Genomic DNA, 14207 nt, shown 5'->3' with positions numbered 1-14207 from the left:
TGGTTGATGAAGATCCTATTATTCGTGACATAATGAGATCTAAGGAAGTAACAACTAATGTGTTGGTGGGTGATGTTATAAACCTTGAGGAAGAACTATATTCTAGCACTTCCGTTTGAGCAATTCAAGTTCAATCAACACCTGTTCAAGCTATGACTGAAATACAAGGTGTAGACCAACAGGGCATCGATTTTCCTGATATGCGGATCGTTGGTCCTTGGAGTGACGCTGTGACAGACTTAGACTATAATCAAGACCCAACTTGGTATGGTTTAGGTTCTTCTAATGTCATGGTTTCTAAAGAGGTTCTAAATCCTAACATTGCTCATGACCTGGAGATTTTGCGACCATATTTGAAAGGCAATAATGCTTGTACAAGTGTGCCTCGGGTTTATTCTGATGAGGAAGAAAGAGCGGCAGCTATCAACTACTTGAAGAACCGTTCTGTTGCTGAAGAAGAGCCTTTTATTGAGGTGTCTAAGTCTAAGAAAAAAAAAGTGCAGAAACATTTTTAGGTTCATAACACTCGTTCTAGGGGCAGACATCCGAATTGATGTGAGTTCCATCTTTGGGTTTTGTTTCTCTCCTTGCTATCTTTTGGTATTTTTGCTTTTTAATTTCTTGCTTTGTTTTTCTTGTTTTGATTTTTCTTTGTTTGAGAAGGTTTTGGTTTATGTCCCCCTTCTCCTTTTGTTCTTTATCTATATATCTATGGGGTGTTGCAGCTGGTTCACCATCTGCACCTCTTTTTGCTTAAAAAAAAAAATATTAGACAACTATTGTTAGTTTATTTTTTATTTTTTTATCGAAGCTTATTGTTAGTTTTTATATTAAATGTAATATATTAAATTTAAAAATATATTATATTTCATTATATATAGTCACCTCGTAAAAATTGGCTACTTGCCACTGTTGTTTTGAAACTCAATAGAGAAATAAGAGGTTTTTTTGAGTGGTAACATAAGAACATAAGTTATTTTTTACTACAAATCTAAGATAAATATATTGACCAAAAGCATAATAAACATCAAAATAAGTATGAAGCATGGGGCATAAAAAATCGAAAGTATAATAATAGCGTACAAATATGTAACTAATTTTTTAAATTTACTTTTGGGTGTCAAAAGTTGGGCAAATGTCTGGACTTTACGGGTCGTACTTGTTCTTTTTGAGATGGTGTCTAGGTTGAAGGTGAATTTTAATAAAAGTATATTAGTGGGGTAAATATTGTTGATTCTTGGTTGGTTGAAATGGCTTCTGTGGGTAAGGTGCCTTTTATGTATTTAGGCCTTCCGATTGGTGGTGACCCTCAACGTTTGTCATTTTGGGATCCGGTTCTGATTTGCATTCGAAATAGACTGTCTGGTGGAAGAGTCACTTTCTTTCTTTTGGTGGTCACTTGATCATTCTTAAGTTTATCCTGACTTTTCTGTCTGTCTATGCTCTTTCCATCTTCAAAGCTCCGTCAGGTACAATCTCTTCTATTAAATTTTTATTGAATAAATTTTTTTGGGGAGGGTGTGAGGACAATAGGAAAATTTCTTGGATTAGTTGGAAAATGTTTGTTTAGGAAAAGAGTCTGGAGGGTTGGGGGTTAGGCATACGAGGGAGTTTAACACTGCTTTGTTAGGTAAATGGTGTTGGAGATTGTTAGTAGATAGAGGTGGTTTGTGGTATAGGGAGCTGGTTGATTGATATGGTGAGGAGGTAGGGCGGTTGGCAGTTGAGGGCCGGAGTGGTTCTTTGTGGTGGAAGGAGGTTGCGAAAATTTGTGATGGTGTAGGTGTAGATGGAGGAGGGTAGTTTGAGGATAGTATTAAGAGGAGGGTTGGTAATGGGGTTGATACATTTTTTTTGGACAGATACATGGTTAGGTGGTGTTCCTCAGTGTTTGAGGTATAAGCGCATATTCGACTTGTCTAATAATAGGTTGAGTTTGGTTGCGGTTATGTGTGAGTTAGGGTGCGAGGAAAGTTGGGCGGCTTAGTAGTGGCGCCGTAAGTTGTGGGCGTGGGAGAAGGAGTTGTACAGAGAGTGCATAAGTTTACTTTATGATATTTCTTTGCAGTCTAACATTTCAAATCAATGATTATGGAGGTGTGACATTTGTGATGGTTACTCGGTGAGGGGTGTGTATAACTTGCTCACTAGTCAGGACTCTCATGGTTTGAAAGCTACTTCAGACTTCATTTAGCACAAACAGGTTCCCTTGAAGGTCTTTGTTTTGGCTTGGAGGCTTATTGGTAATAGGTTACCGACTAAGGACAATTTGGTGTCGCGTAACATCATTTCTCATGACTCTCAATTTTGTGTGACTGGTTGCGGTGGATTGGAAACAACGCATCACTTGTTCCTTTCTTTCCCCGTTTTCGCCCCTTTGTGGAGCATAGTTAGGTCTTGGATTGGTATATCTTCAGCTAATCCGTATTCCTTACAGGATCATCTTGTTCAGTTTATTCATTCTTCTAGAGGATCGCGAGCTCGTCGTTCATTCTTGCAGCTTATTTGGTTATGTTGTGTTTGAGTTATGTGGAATGAGCGGAATAATAGAGGTTTCAAGGCTAAGGAAAACACAATTCACCAGATGTTCGATAAAGTCAAGTTACATTCATTTTGGTGGTTGAAAGCTTATAATCTCAATCTTGGTTTAAACTCTCATATGTGGTGGTCGAGCCCTTTTGTTTGTATGGTCATCAACTAAGTTTTCTTGTTTCCTTGTTTTTTGTTTCATCCTGAATGTAAATTTTAGAGGTTCTTTCTGGCAGACCTTGTGCTAGTAAAGACTCTCAGTTGGTGTTAATATAATCCACTATAAGTGAATTGTATAATATTTGTTTGAGCAAAGAGTATCATTTTGGTGGTTGAAGGCAAAACTTCCAAACTTATCTTTTGATCTTCATTTTTTGTGGCTAAACAATATTATGTGTTTGAGTTTTTCCACATAGCTTCTAACCTATATTGGCATCTCAGTTGTTTGTCTTAGTCATTTAATTAACTCTTTGTACTCTTGATTTCTATTTGACACTCCTTTCTATTCTTTTTGGTTACAATTTCTCATTCCTTATGCTCGGTTCGGTAGAGCTCTTTATTTAACTAATGTATTTCATTTTAACTTGTTAAGAAAAAAATCGTAAACCACTTTTTCATATTTTGCACGAGAAAAATAAATATTTATCACAAAAGAAGAATATTATAAACATTCTTTCAAATTAATAAGAATATTATAAAAATATTTCATTCGTCAACATATGTCCATATTTGGCACAGATCTATGTACTAGTTGTGTTGATTTTAACGATAAACTTAGCATCATTTACTAAAATACTTTTATTAGAAAACAACTCTTTAAGTTAAATGTTTGCTCTTTATTTAGCTATTAAGGTGAATTTGATTGGCTCTTTGATTGATAATATTGGGGATTGTCGACTCCACTAGTGCTCTTTTGATTTTCACGAATTCTGCTCTATTCCCCTTCAGGGTTAGGAACCGCTAGCATAATTGCTTGCATGGTGGAATTCACATTTTATCATCACAAAATTTTTGTGAAGGGAATGTATGTCGCTCATAAGCTTGTTAATCATGGTCATGAGCTTACCAATGTCGTTTGATGTGATTCTATACCCGTATTTATTAGTTAAGTTGAATGAAATTTCAATAAATAAATTCATATTCGCAACAAAAAAATGTGGTATTGATATTCTAAAATGATAATTATTTTTTTAAAAAATGTGATTAAAATAAGACAGACGAGTATAAGTTGAACACATTTCTCACGAGATTGATTTAGAGCTTAAGTTATACAATTTTATACATATTAAGAAATGTAATTAACTTTGTATGAAAAAGAAATATTATATTAATTGTTTTACAAAATTGTCTTTAATAAATGGTATGAGAAAAATAAATTAAAGAACTAAAAGAAGATAAAGTAATAAATAATTAAAGTTATAATAAGAAAAGTAACATTAATACTTTATTGTTATTGTAAAGCGACCTATAATTTAAAATAATATTTTTTCCTAGAACGACATACAATTTAGGACGGAGGAAGGGCTCTACTACTCTCTAGAGGACGCTTGATGGATCCATTGAGAAAGTGATCCTAACAAGGTTGATTTGGAGCTTAAGCAGCCAGGTACAGTGCTACTTCTTTTTTGGAGAATTTAAGGTGGGGTTGTGAAAACTAAACGTAATTAAAAAGGGAAATGAAGGACAAAAGTTCTGTATGGCTGTCAGATTTACCATGCAAGTGGGTTCAAATGTGGCTCTTCGTTATCCATTGAGAAAGAATTGATCGTTATACTCGTATGGGTGATGTGAAAGACTGTGACCATCGTACAAATACGACCTTTCAAATAAAAAGTTCAAACTTTGTATTTTATGCCATTTTTCCTCCGGAAATTATATTCTTTTATATCATTAAAAAGCTTCTTTTGGCCACTATTCCTTTCCACAATCTCATTGAAACTTCACGATCATTGTGGGTCAAAAGTCATTTGAATGATTGTTCTTAGTTCAACGTGGATACACTTGTATTTTAGACTCCACATAAATCTCAACGATGATAGTAGAGTCTGATTCGATATCAAGGATTCACATATATCATATTTGATGTAGAGAATGTTGATATGTCAAGTGTGATATATACATGTTAAGCAAAATATAAGTAATATGTTTAAGGGAAGGAAAAAGATAGGTAGACATCCTTTTTCATACACCTTTTATGTACACCTCATGTGTTAGGGGTATTTTAGTAATTTTATATCATATCATCACCCCTTTTCATCTCTTCATTCAATGTTTTCACCACGTGTCACAAATATGTGTGGATGTAAAAGGGTGTATGTCACTTAAGGTGGTTCATATATAAGAGTTCTTCAGGGAAATGTTAACTTGTGTCATTGAGGCATAAGTTAAGGAAGCAAATATAGAAACTTTTTCTTAAAAGTTGTGCATTCAATGCTTTGAAAGTTTCAAAAGTTATCATTTAAATATTAAATTTATTTGTTAATTCTATTTTAAGCTCCTTAACCTGTGTTCTAAAGGCACAAGTTAACATGACCCTATGTTTAATAATTTTTTGCTATTTTTTTTGCTTACATTCAATAGAAAACAGTTGAGCAAAATATAAGTAATATGTCTAATATTTTAAATTTTTGGATGAAGATGTGAAGTCTACACTCACTTGCGTAGTTGCTGTTAGTCTAATATGATGACACCCTAAAGTTTTAGGCTACCCAAAAGTCCCAACAATCATTGGTCATTGTATTATTACATGGATTTATTCGTATTATGGAATGCGATATTGCCAAAAAATAATAAAAAATTGACTTCAATATATAATTTAACATATATAGACAAAAAAAAGTCATATTTTATCATTTACTAAATTATAAATTTTTTTCTTAAAATATAGGATTAAATTTATTTCCGGTCTTTATAAAATTACAAGTTTTTTTACTTTAGACCCTACAAAAATTATTCAATTTTAGTCCACATTTTTATTATTTTCGACAAAAAAAAAAAAAAAAACTTTTAGTGCTCATATTTATTCTCTATGAAAGCTAAAAAAGAATTAAAGTTGAACAATTTTTTTGTATGGACTCAAATTGAAAGATCATGAATTCTATAATGACTAAAAATATATTTGACCAAAACTATACGATTAAGGTCACTAGCAAGCTTATAAGAATTTAATCCAATCAACCAACTTGTCAGTTATCAAATACCTTATTCACGAAAAACTCATATGCTACTAGCAAGCTTATATTATATGTAATCCACTAGTTTTTTTACTAAGGAGATCCTAAATGTAGGGTCATGAGATTGTTTGAAATAAGATTGTTCCATTGAATGGTTTTCTATTTGATTGGAAGTTTTTGAATAATATGTGACCAACAAAACATGTTTTGAACGTGCAGTGCTATTCTAAATGAAGATATCTCAAGTATGTGCATGTGAATGGTCGTGGTGTGATGGAATTGCATCACCATCTCTTTTTAGTTTTTATTGTCCTTTCTTGGAAAAGTGTGGTACGACGTCTTACATTGGTTTTAGGGATTTCAAGATACTTGTCAAATGAGAGAATTTACCACATGTTCATCAATTTGTTGGTTTGTTTTTGTGTAGTAGATTTTTGAGCAAGAGATTATATGTTGTTATTTGGTTGACAATGCTTTGGTCAAAGATGAAAAAAAATTGAGTGATTTTTGTGGTAGCACTTTGGTGACATTAGCACCATAATGTCAAGTGACATTGGTCAACCACAATGTCACAAGCGTGTAAAATGATAAAAAATCATGACTTTCTTCTTTCTTACTAACAAACATTTTTTGTCTTTTTGCACGCCTGTGACATTGTGGTTGGTCAATGTCATGTGACATTGGCACCTCAATGTCACCAAAGTGCTACCCTATTTTTGTGGGGCTGACTCAAATCTCATGTGAAAGGTTTCAATTTTGAATTTCATCAATGTTGTGCTCACTCTCATTGGTTCTTAGGAACTTTAGATCCTTAAATGTTATCTATTGTCTGATTTTTTGTATTTTTAATTTTTCTTCTTCTTATGGTTTGATAATATTTTTTAGGAAGGTCGGGGATGAGAGGTTCACTTTGTTTTGGGTGGACCCGTGACTTGATAACGTTCCGTTTGCAATGTCTTTTAGTAGGTTGTTTGAGATGGCGGAAAATAAGCTAGCCACGGTGGAGGAGATGTTTTTGTTAAGGTGGGAGGTGGATGGAGAGGCGTGGAAGTGGCGGAGGAGGTTATTTGCGTGAGAGGAATGGTTAGTTGGTGAGTGTCCGGACCAATTGCATTCTATTGTTTTTCAGGTTGGTGTGGATGATAGGTGGGTGTGGAAGCTTCATTCATCTCAAAGTTATACGGTTAATCTGCTTATGTTTATTTAACAACTGTTGAAAGTAATCCCACTGAAGGTTTTAATCATTTGTTGTGGCTCAAAGCGGTGCCGCTGAAGATGAATATTTTTGTTTGGCGTCTGTTTTCGAATAGACTAGCTACCAAGGATAATCCGTGTAGGAGACGTGTGCTTGAGACCTCCCAAGCTTCTTGCTTGGCGCTATGTGGTTGTATGGAGAACATGAATAATTTATTCTTCAAGTGTGATTACTACGGTCGTCTTTGGCTTTTGATTTCAGATTGGCTAGGTATTGGTAAGGTTTCCCAAGGTGATGTTATATCTCATTCGACCCACATTGGAGTTCTTTGTGGTTTTTCAAGAAACTTTAGGACAACGTTTACCATTATTTGAATTTCGGTTTTATTTGTTATTTGGAAAGATCGTAACAAGAGGATTTTCCACAATCAGACAGACCAACTTGTGGTGCTTACTGAAAAGGTTAAGTTTCAAATTTATTGGTGGGTTAAGGCGCGTTATATTATGTTTGATTTCGACTACCTTTCTTGGTGGTTACAAACTTTATGTTGCTTACAAGTTGTTGTGTAGTGTTTCTTTTGTTTTTTTGCCTGCTTGTTTGTAGACTCACTCTTGTGTAATAATAACTTCTGAGTTTCTTTTGCCACGTCTTATGCATAGGAACTGTATTGTTTTTCTTTAAGGGAAATGCTAACTTGTGCCCTTAAGGCATAAATTTAATAGCCAAATGTAGAAACTTGTTTTTGAAAATTGTGCATTCAATGTCTTAAAAAATTAAAAACTTATTTTTTAAATATAAAATTTATGCTTTAATTTTTTTTTAGATTCTTAACTTGTGCCCTTAGGACACAAGTTAATATGACCCATTCTTAATATAATTTCGTTTAGGACACAAAGAACAAATGACAAGCACAATGGACAACCAAAATAGACAAACACGTACTCTTTCATAAATCATAATAATCCGCAACTAATTTCTGCACAATTTCTCATACAATCGATTCCATGTAAAGTGGTTATCATGAGCTAATCATATCCAGAGTACACGCGCAAAAAAGAGAGTCGTTAGGTTTTTTTTTTTAAGGTAAGTCGTTAGAAATTAGCAGCGATCAAATATCTGCCAACTAAAATGGATCATAACTTTTTTTGAAAAAAAAAAAAAAAAAAAATCTTGTTAACGAGTGTCTCCAGGACACTCTTTAAACATTTTTTATAAAAAAAAAATTATTCTTTAAAAAAAGTAGAACTTCAATTTTCAATGCAATAAATACACAAACTTTCATAAAAGATTACCATAGGTGCTTAAAGAGTATCAAGAGCACTCGTTAACCTTTCTCAACAAACAAATAATAATAGTAGGATCAAAGCCTAGAGAAAGCAAATGTGGGAAGGTAAATTACTAAACTTTTTTTGAAGGATAAATTATTAAACTTTTTTTTTTTTTAAACAAGTTATTTTCTTAAACTCTTAGTAAATTTACATTCGTTTATCTTAATTTTTTTATACTGATGTAGGACAGTTTTCTTAGTAATTTAGTAGTATTTTATTTAACTCAAATCTTAATAATTTTTTAGAAATTTCTATTCTTATTTCGTTTTGTTTTATTTTATTTCGGCCCACATGTTTGTTATTTCTTTTGTTATTTAAACAGAACATTATGTAGCCTAAGAGGCACTTTTTGATTCAATAAAATTATTCGAGATTTTCTCTCAATTCTGGTGGATTCTGGAAACCCTTATTTTGATAGGTTTGTCGCTTGCAACATGTCAGTTTATCCTTTAGGTTTAGCGCTTGCTAGCCTACGCTTCCGTACTGCGTCAGTTGGTATCAAAGCAGGTTTCTCCTGTTCTTTTCCTAACATGATCAGCCATGGGAGATCAACTTATGACGAGGGCAGAGTTTGCCGACATAACCGCGACTCTTACCATGACATCAAAGATCTTTCATATCAGATGGTAGCGTTGACAACTATGGTTGACGACAACAACAACAACGCCAACAACAACTACAACAACAGAAAAAATCCGAACAGGAGAGGAGAACCAATTTCGGTTATTAGGGTTCGTAATAACAACCCTACTATTGTTATGTAGCGAAAATCAGAACATACCGTGAATCTGATTTGGAATACTGTGAGCATAGATATTACAACAAGTTGAAGGATGATTACTACGAGTTTAAAATCTCCGATTTGAAATATCGTTGTCCGTTTTGTTACAACAAATATTACTCCTTTACTGACCTTTTGAGACATGCTTCCAGAATGGCAGGTAACTCGCGTAAGACGATTAAGGATATTGCCAAACATTCTGTTTTGATAACTTATATGCAATGGTATCTTAATGTTAATGTTGATAAAAACAAGCCACTTGATGTTAATATTGCTAGTGATAAGCCATTTGGTGTTAGTATTGCTAGCGGTAAGTCAGTTAATTTGAGTGTCGCTAATCAGAAGTCGCTTGGTATGAATGTAACTAAGTGTCAGTTACCGAACGTGAATGTTGCTGACAGTTTTGTTGCTACAATGGAAGAATACATTAAAGAACCAGTCGAAGGACATTCTGTCACCGATGAATATGTCCAATTGAAGAATTTAATTATTGAGGATTCGAGTTTTTCAAAGGTGGAGGAGACCGATTCTTCTTGTCAGATTTCTATGGATGTTGCAACTAGTGTTTCTCAGTTAGAGGATATACCCATGGCTCTTGTCAGATTTCCGAAAACTCGTTTTCTCAAGGAAAAAGGGTAGGACTAGGGTTGTCTAGTATTGTTATGATTTGTAAAAATGTTTTTGATGGGAATCATGAACTTTAACTTCGTTTTACTTTGAAAACTTGAATTTTTTGAAAAGTGGAAAAATGATACAAACTTTGTGAAACTTTGAGATTGAGGTGAATTGACCTATGAGACGTATATGTATACACTAGTGCACTCATATGTGACTCATGTGTTTGCTTAGTTGAGTAACTTGGGAAATGAAAGAAACGATATGAACTTAGGGAATTTGGGTATTTGTCGGCTTTGGCCTATGAAACATATGTGTACACGTTACTGCACTTATATTTGATTTGTGTGTATACTCGGTTGAGGCGTTTGAATTCGTTTACTTTGGTTTTGGAGAATTTATCGAAAAATGTTAGTTTTCATAAACTTAGTCAAACTTTGTCAAATTAATACTTTATGGTCGGATAACTCGTAGAAGACTTTGAATTCATGTTAGTAAAATTTAATGTGAATGAATTTCTAAGGATTGGTGTTTAATTCGATAGATGTCAAGATGTGGCTAAATGTTCGTCTTTATGTGAAATGTGAATTTGAAACTCTATTGTTTCTTTGAGGTGTTAGATGATGATTATGGTGTTGATTCTTTTGATGACTATAAATAAATGAATTGATGATGACTTGTTGATTGTATGGATGTAAGTATTTGATAATGCAATTGTTGGTGAATAACATAGTTGGTGATGATTGTTATGTTAATGTCTATGTTGGTGAGTTATGCATTGCAAACAAAATCTACATTATCAAACTGTTGATTAGAGAGCCAATCCAAAGCTTTGTGCAGTCCAACAGCCTCCCCACATCTATATCACAAAGTGGAGCAAACCATTTTGTTCTTGCAAGAACAAAAGCACCATCAACATCCCTAAGACACATGCCTAAACCAACCCTGTTAAGAAAAGTGGAAAAGGATGCATCAATATTGCATTTGTACCTTCCAGGTGCCGGTTTCTTCCAAACATCTTCCTCTTGTCTCAAAGGCTGAACCTGTAGAGTTATAAATTGAGTGCTGCTGCTGGATCAAATTCTTTGGGCTATTCGCCATTCTTCAAGTACATGAGTTGCACATTGAAACACTTGCGAGTCGGTCTCAATTTGTTGCTGCCAAAGTTTCATGTTTCTACATTTCCAAAGGCTCCACATAATTGTTGCCATCAAGTCACATTGCCATGAAGATAAATTCTGTAAAAGGGTGAAAATGAGAGCACTAATATTATAATCTTGACGGATCACCCTGTCAATTATGTCCCATAAATTCGCATTCCGCCAAACTTGTACAACTTTAGGACACTCAATAAGGATATGGATGCTATCTTCATATTTAAGCGAGACTCCTCTACTATTTAAGCGAGCATGTGTTGAAAAACAACCACGACAAACACGCCAAAGAAAATTCTTGATTTTAGGAGGCACTTTTAGCTTCCAAATGAGGTTCCATCGACCATTAACATGCATATGAGAGTTGTCTGCAATTTCAGTAACACAAAGTCTATAAGCACTCTTCACAAAATACTTACCACTCCTTTCCCCTTTCCAAATCATTTCGTCCTCCAATACAAGTGGATGCAACGACGTGTTAAGGATGAGTTGTGCAGTTTGCGCATCAAACAAGCTACAAATGAGAGACACCTTCCACATTTTTAAATCTTGATCAATAAAATCACATAATTTCACATGCATCAAAGGCTCAACAATAGGATTAGTAGTGGATAAAGACAAGTCATCCTTGAGCCAAGAGGCACCTAAGAAAGGTATGTTGACCCCTGAACCAATCCATCATCGTGTACCCTTCTTTACCACTATTTTTGCGCTAAAAATGCTTCGCCAAACATAGCTTGGGTTATGCCCAATTTTGGACCCAATAAAATCAGAATTAGGAAAATATCTAGCTTTAAATAATCGACAAACAAGGCTGCTAGAATCAGTTTGGAACCTCCATCCCTGCTTCCTTAACATAGCCACATTAAAAGATGTCAAATCCTTAAAGCCCATACCTCCAAAAAAATTATGAACAGACAACCTTTCCCAAGACATCGAATGTAATCCGCGACGCATATCACCGCCGTGGCCCCACCAAAAAGGGATTAATCATTTTTTCTATTGCATCAACAAGCTTATTTGGAAGTAAAAAGATGCTCATGATATAAGATGGGATAGATTGTAATACCGATTTAATCATTACCTCTCCACCAGCCTTGGACAAGCACTTGCTGCTCAACTATTAATTTTGTGCCAAATATAGTCCTTTATAAAACCAAATGTCGCCTCTTTGCTTCTGCCCACCATAGACGGAAGGCTGATATATTTGCCTGTGCCCATCACCGCTCTGACACCTAAAATATTTGTAATAGTTTCCTTCAAAGGCGGTGGAACAACACGGCTGAAGAAAACCTAGGAATTTGGAAGGCTAATGGCCTGCCCCAAAGCTAGTTCATAAGTATGAAGGATATTCTTCATCACTTGCGCCTCATTATCATCAGCCCTGAAAAACAAAAAGCAATCATCTGCAAACAATAGGTGAGAAATAGTAGGTGCATTAGTACAAATAGACACGCCATGGAGGTCTCCACTTCGTCCTGCTTTTCAAATAAGGGCGGATAAGCCTTCAACACACAAAATAAATAATAAATAAGGCGACAACGGATCACCTTGTCTCAAACCTCTATCCGATATATTGTTATTAGTAATAAATCAATTTCCATAAAACGTCCTTTTAGAATGGAAAATAGAATGGAGGATATACGTGAAGAATTCAATAAACGTGCCGATAAAAACTATAACCAGAAGTAGTTGAAAAATAGAATGGAAACTTTGAGAACTGATTGGACGACATGGAAACAATTAATCGGTAAAGAAACAGGTTTGAGATGGAATCACCAGATAGGAAATATTGATGTTGATGCTTCATGGTAGGATGCTAAGATAAGACTGAGTATTATAAATATTGAATTTTTATCCAGTGAAAATTGAATAAGATAATTTGGTTTGTCTGAATATTATTTCTTGTTATTGGTTATGCAGGAGAATGTCAAATATGCAAAATTTCGCTATCAAGGTTTAGAATTTCATGATGAACTGAAAATCATATTTGGAGATGCAATGGCAACAAGTCAACGCCAATGGTCACCTGCTTTGGGTGTGCCATTTGATTGTAGTGGCAAAAATACTACTACAGATGTGCCACAAGAAATAATTGACTCCGATGATAGTGAATTTGATATTGGTGACCACTTTAGCCCTATGGAAAATACTCAACCCAAAAAGAAAAGAAAAGTTTCACCAGCTATTGGAGAGAAAGTGACAAAGGGAAAGGCAAAGGTTGGGACAACAACAACTATGAGAAGAACATTTGAGCGGTTAGTTGAAGCAGCCGAAGGTCATAATGAAGTTGAAAAGGCTCAAATTGCAGCCACCTCTCATGTCCATGGAGAGTACTCTATTCTAGATTGCGTTAAATTATTGAAAAGTGCAAAGGATGATGGTTTTTTGAATGGTCAACAATTTAGTCATGCTTTAGAAATGCTTAAAGATGAACAAAATCGAGTCCTACTAGTAACCTTAAAAGATTCGAAGGATGATTTGGTGGAGTGGATTCTATACAACTATGATGATAAGAAACCATCTAATATTTAGGTTAAGATTGGCGTTGGGGTTTCTAGTTATATTTGCATTCATACTTTATGTTTATATTTAGATTTTGCTTTATGCTTTATCTTTAGTACTTTTTTTATTTGGCATTTGGTATTTTGCTTTTGGTTGAGAATTTTGTATTGATATTTATGCAATATTTGAGCAACTTTACTTTATATAATAATTTATAAATTTTCATTTGGTTTAAAAGAATCAGGTCTTTACAAAATTTATTTTTTTTATAAAAAATGTCTCTTATTTTATTTATGATAATTTGTAATAAAATCGCAAAGCTCTTTTAAAAATATTTTGCCAAACAGATTTTAACTTAAAAGTATTAATTAAGTTAAAAAAAACAACAAATACCAAATAATTTTAACTTCAACTTCAAAGTTTTAATTTTCAACTTTATTCTAAAAGTGACTTTTAGACCTAAAAAAAAGTAGGGCCAAACGCACCCTTAGTCGGACAAGAATTAATATAGGTATTTACTTCATGTTAAATCATCCTAACTAGACTTTCCACCCGTGCTGCCGCACGGGTCATATACATTGTAGATATAGTAGACAAAAACAAATCTCAATGCATATCAAAGAGAATGAAATATGTGGTCCCAAATATATGCAGATGTTGGAATTCGAACCTCAGACACCACACTTATTCACCAAAAAAATATTAATTATTATCAAACGTGTGTTACTTCATTCTTTTGTTAAAATTATATGTCAATATTATATTATTGGTATGTTACTTCATATTTTTCTTCTTTTTTTTGAAAAAATGTTACTTCATTCTTTTGTAAAAATTATATGTTAATGTTATATTATGTACCTAAAAATAGTTCATTCTTAACCTCAACATGTAAAATGTTTTATTTAAATAATTTTCCTTTTATGGAAT

Source organism: Medicago truncatula, chromosome 8 (genome assembly GCF_003473485.1).
Source record: "Medicago truncatula cultivar Jemalong A17 chromosome 8, MtrunA17r5.0-ANR, whole genome shotgun sequence".
NCBI classification, from domain to species: Eukaryota; Viridiplantae; Streptophyta; class Magnoliopsida; order Fabales; family Fabaceae; genus Medicago; species Medicago truncatula.
The sequence above is the reverse complement of the archived record's forward strand: the minus strand, read 5'-3'. Positions refer to the sequence as shown.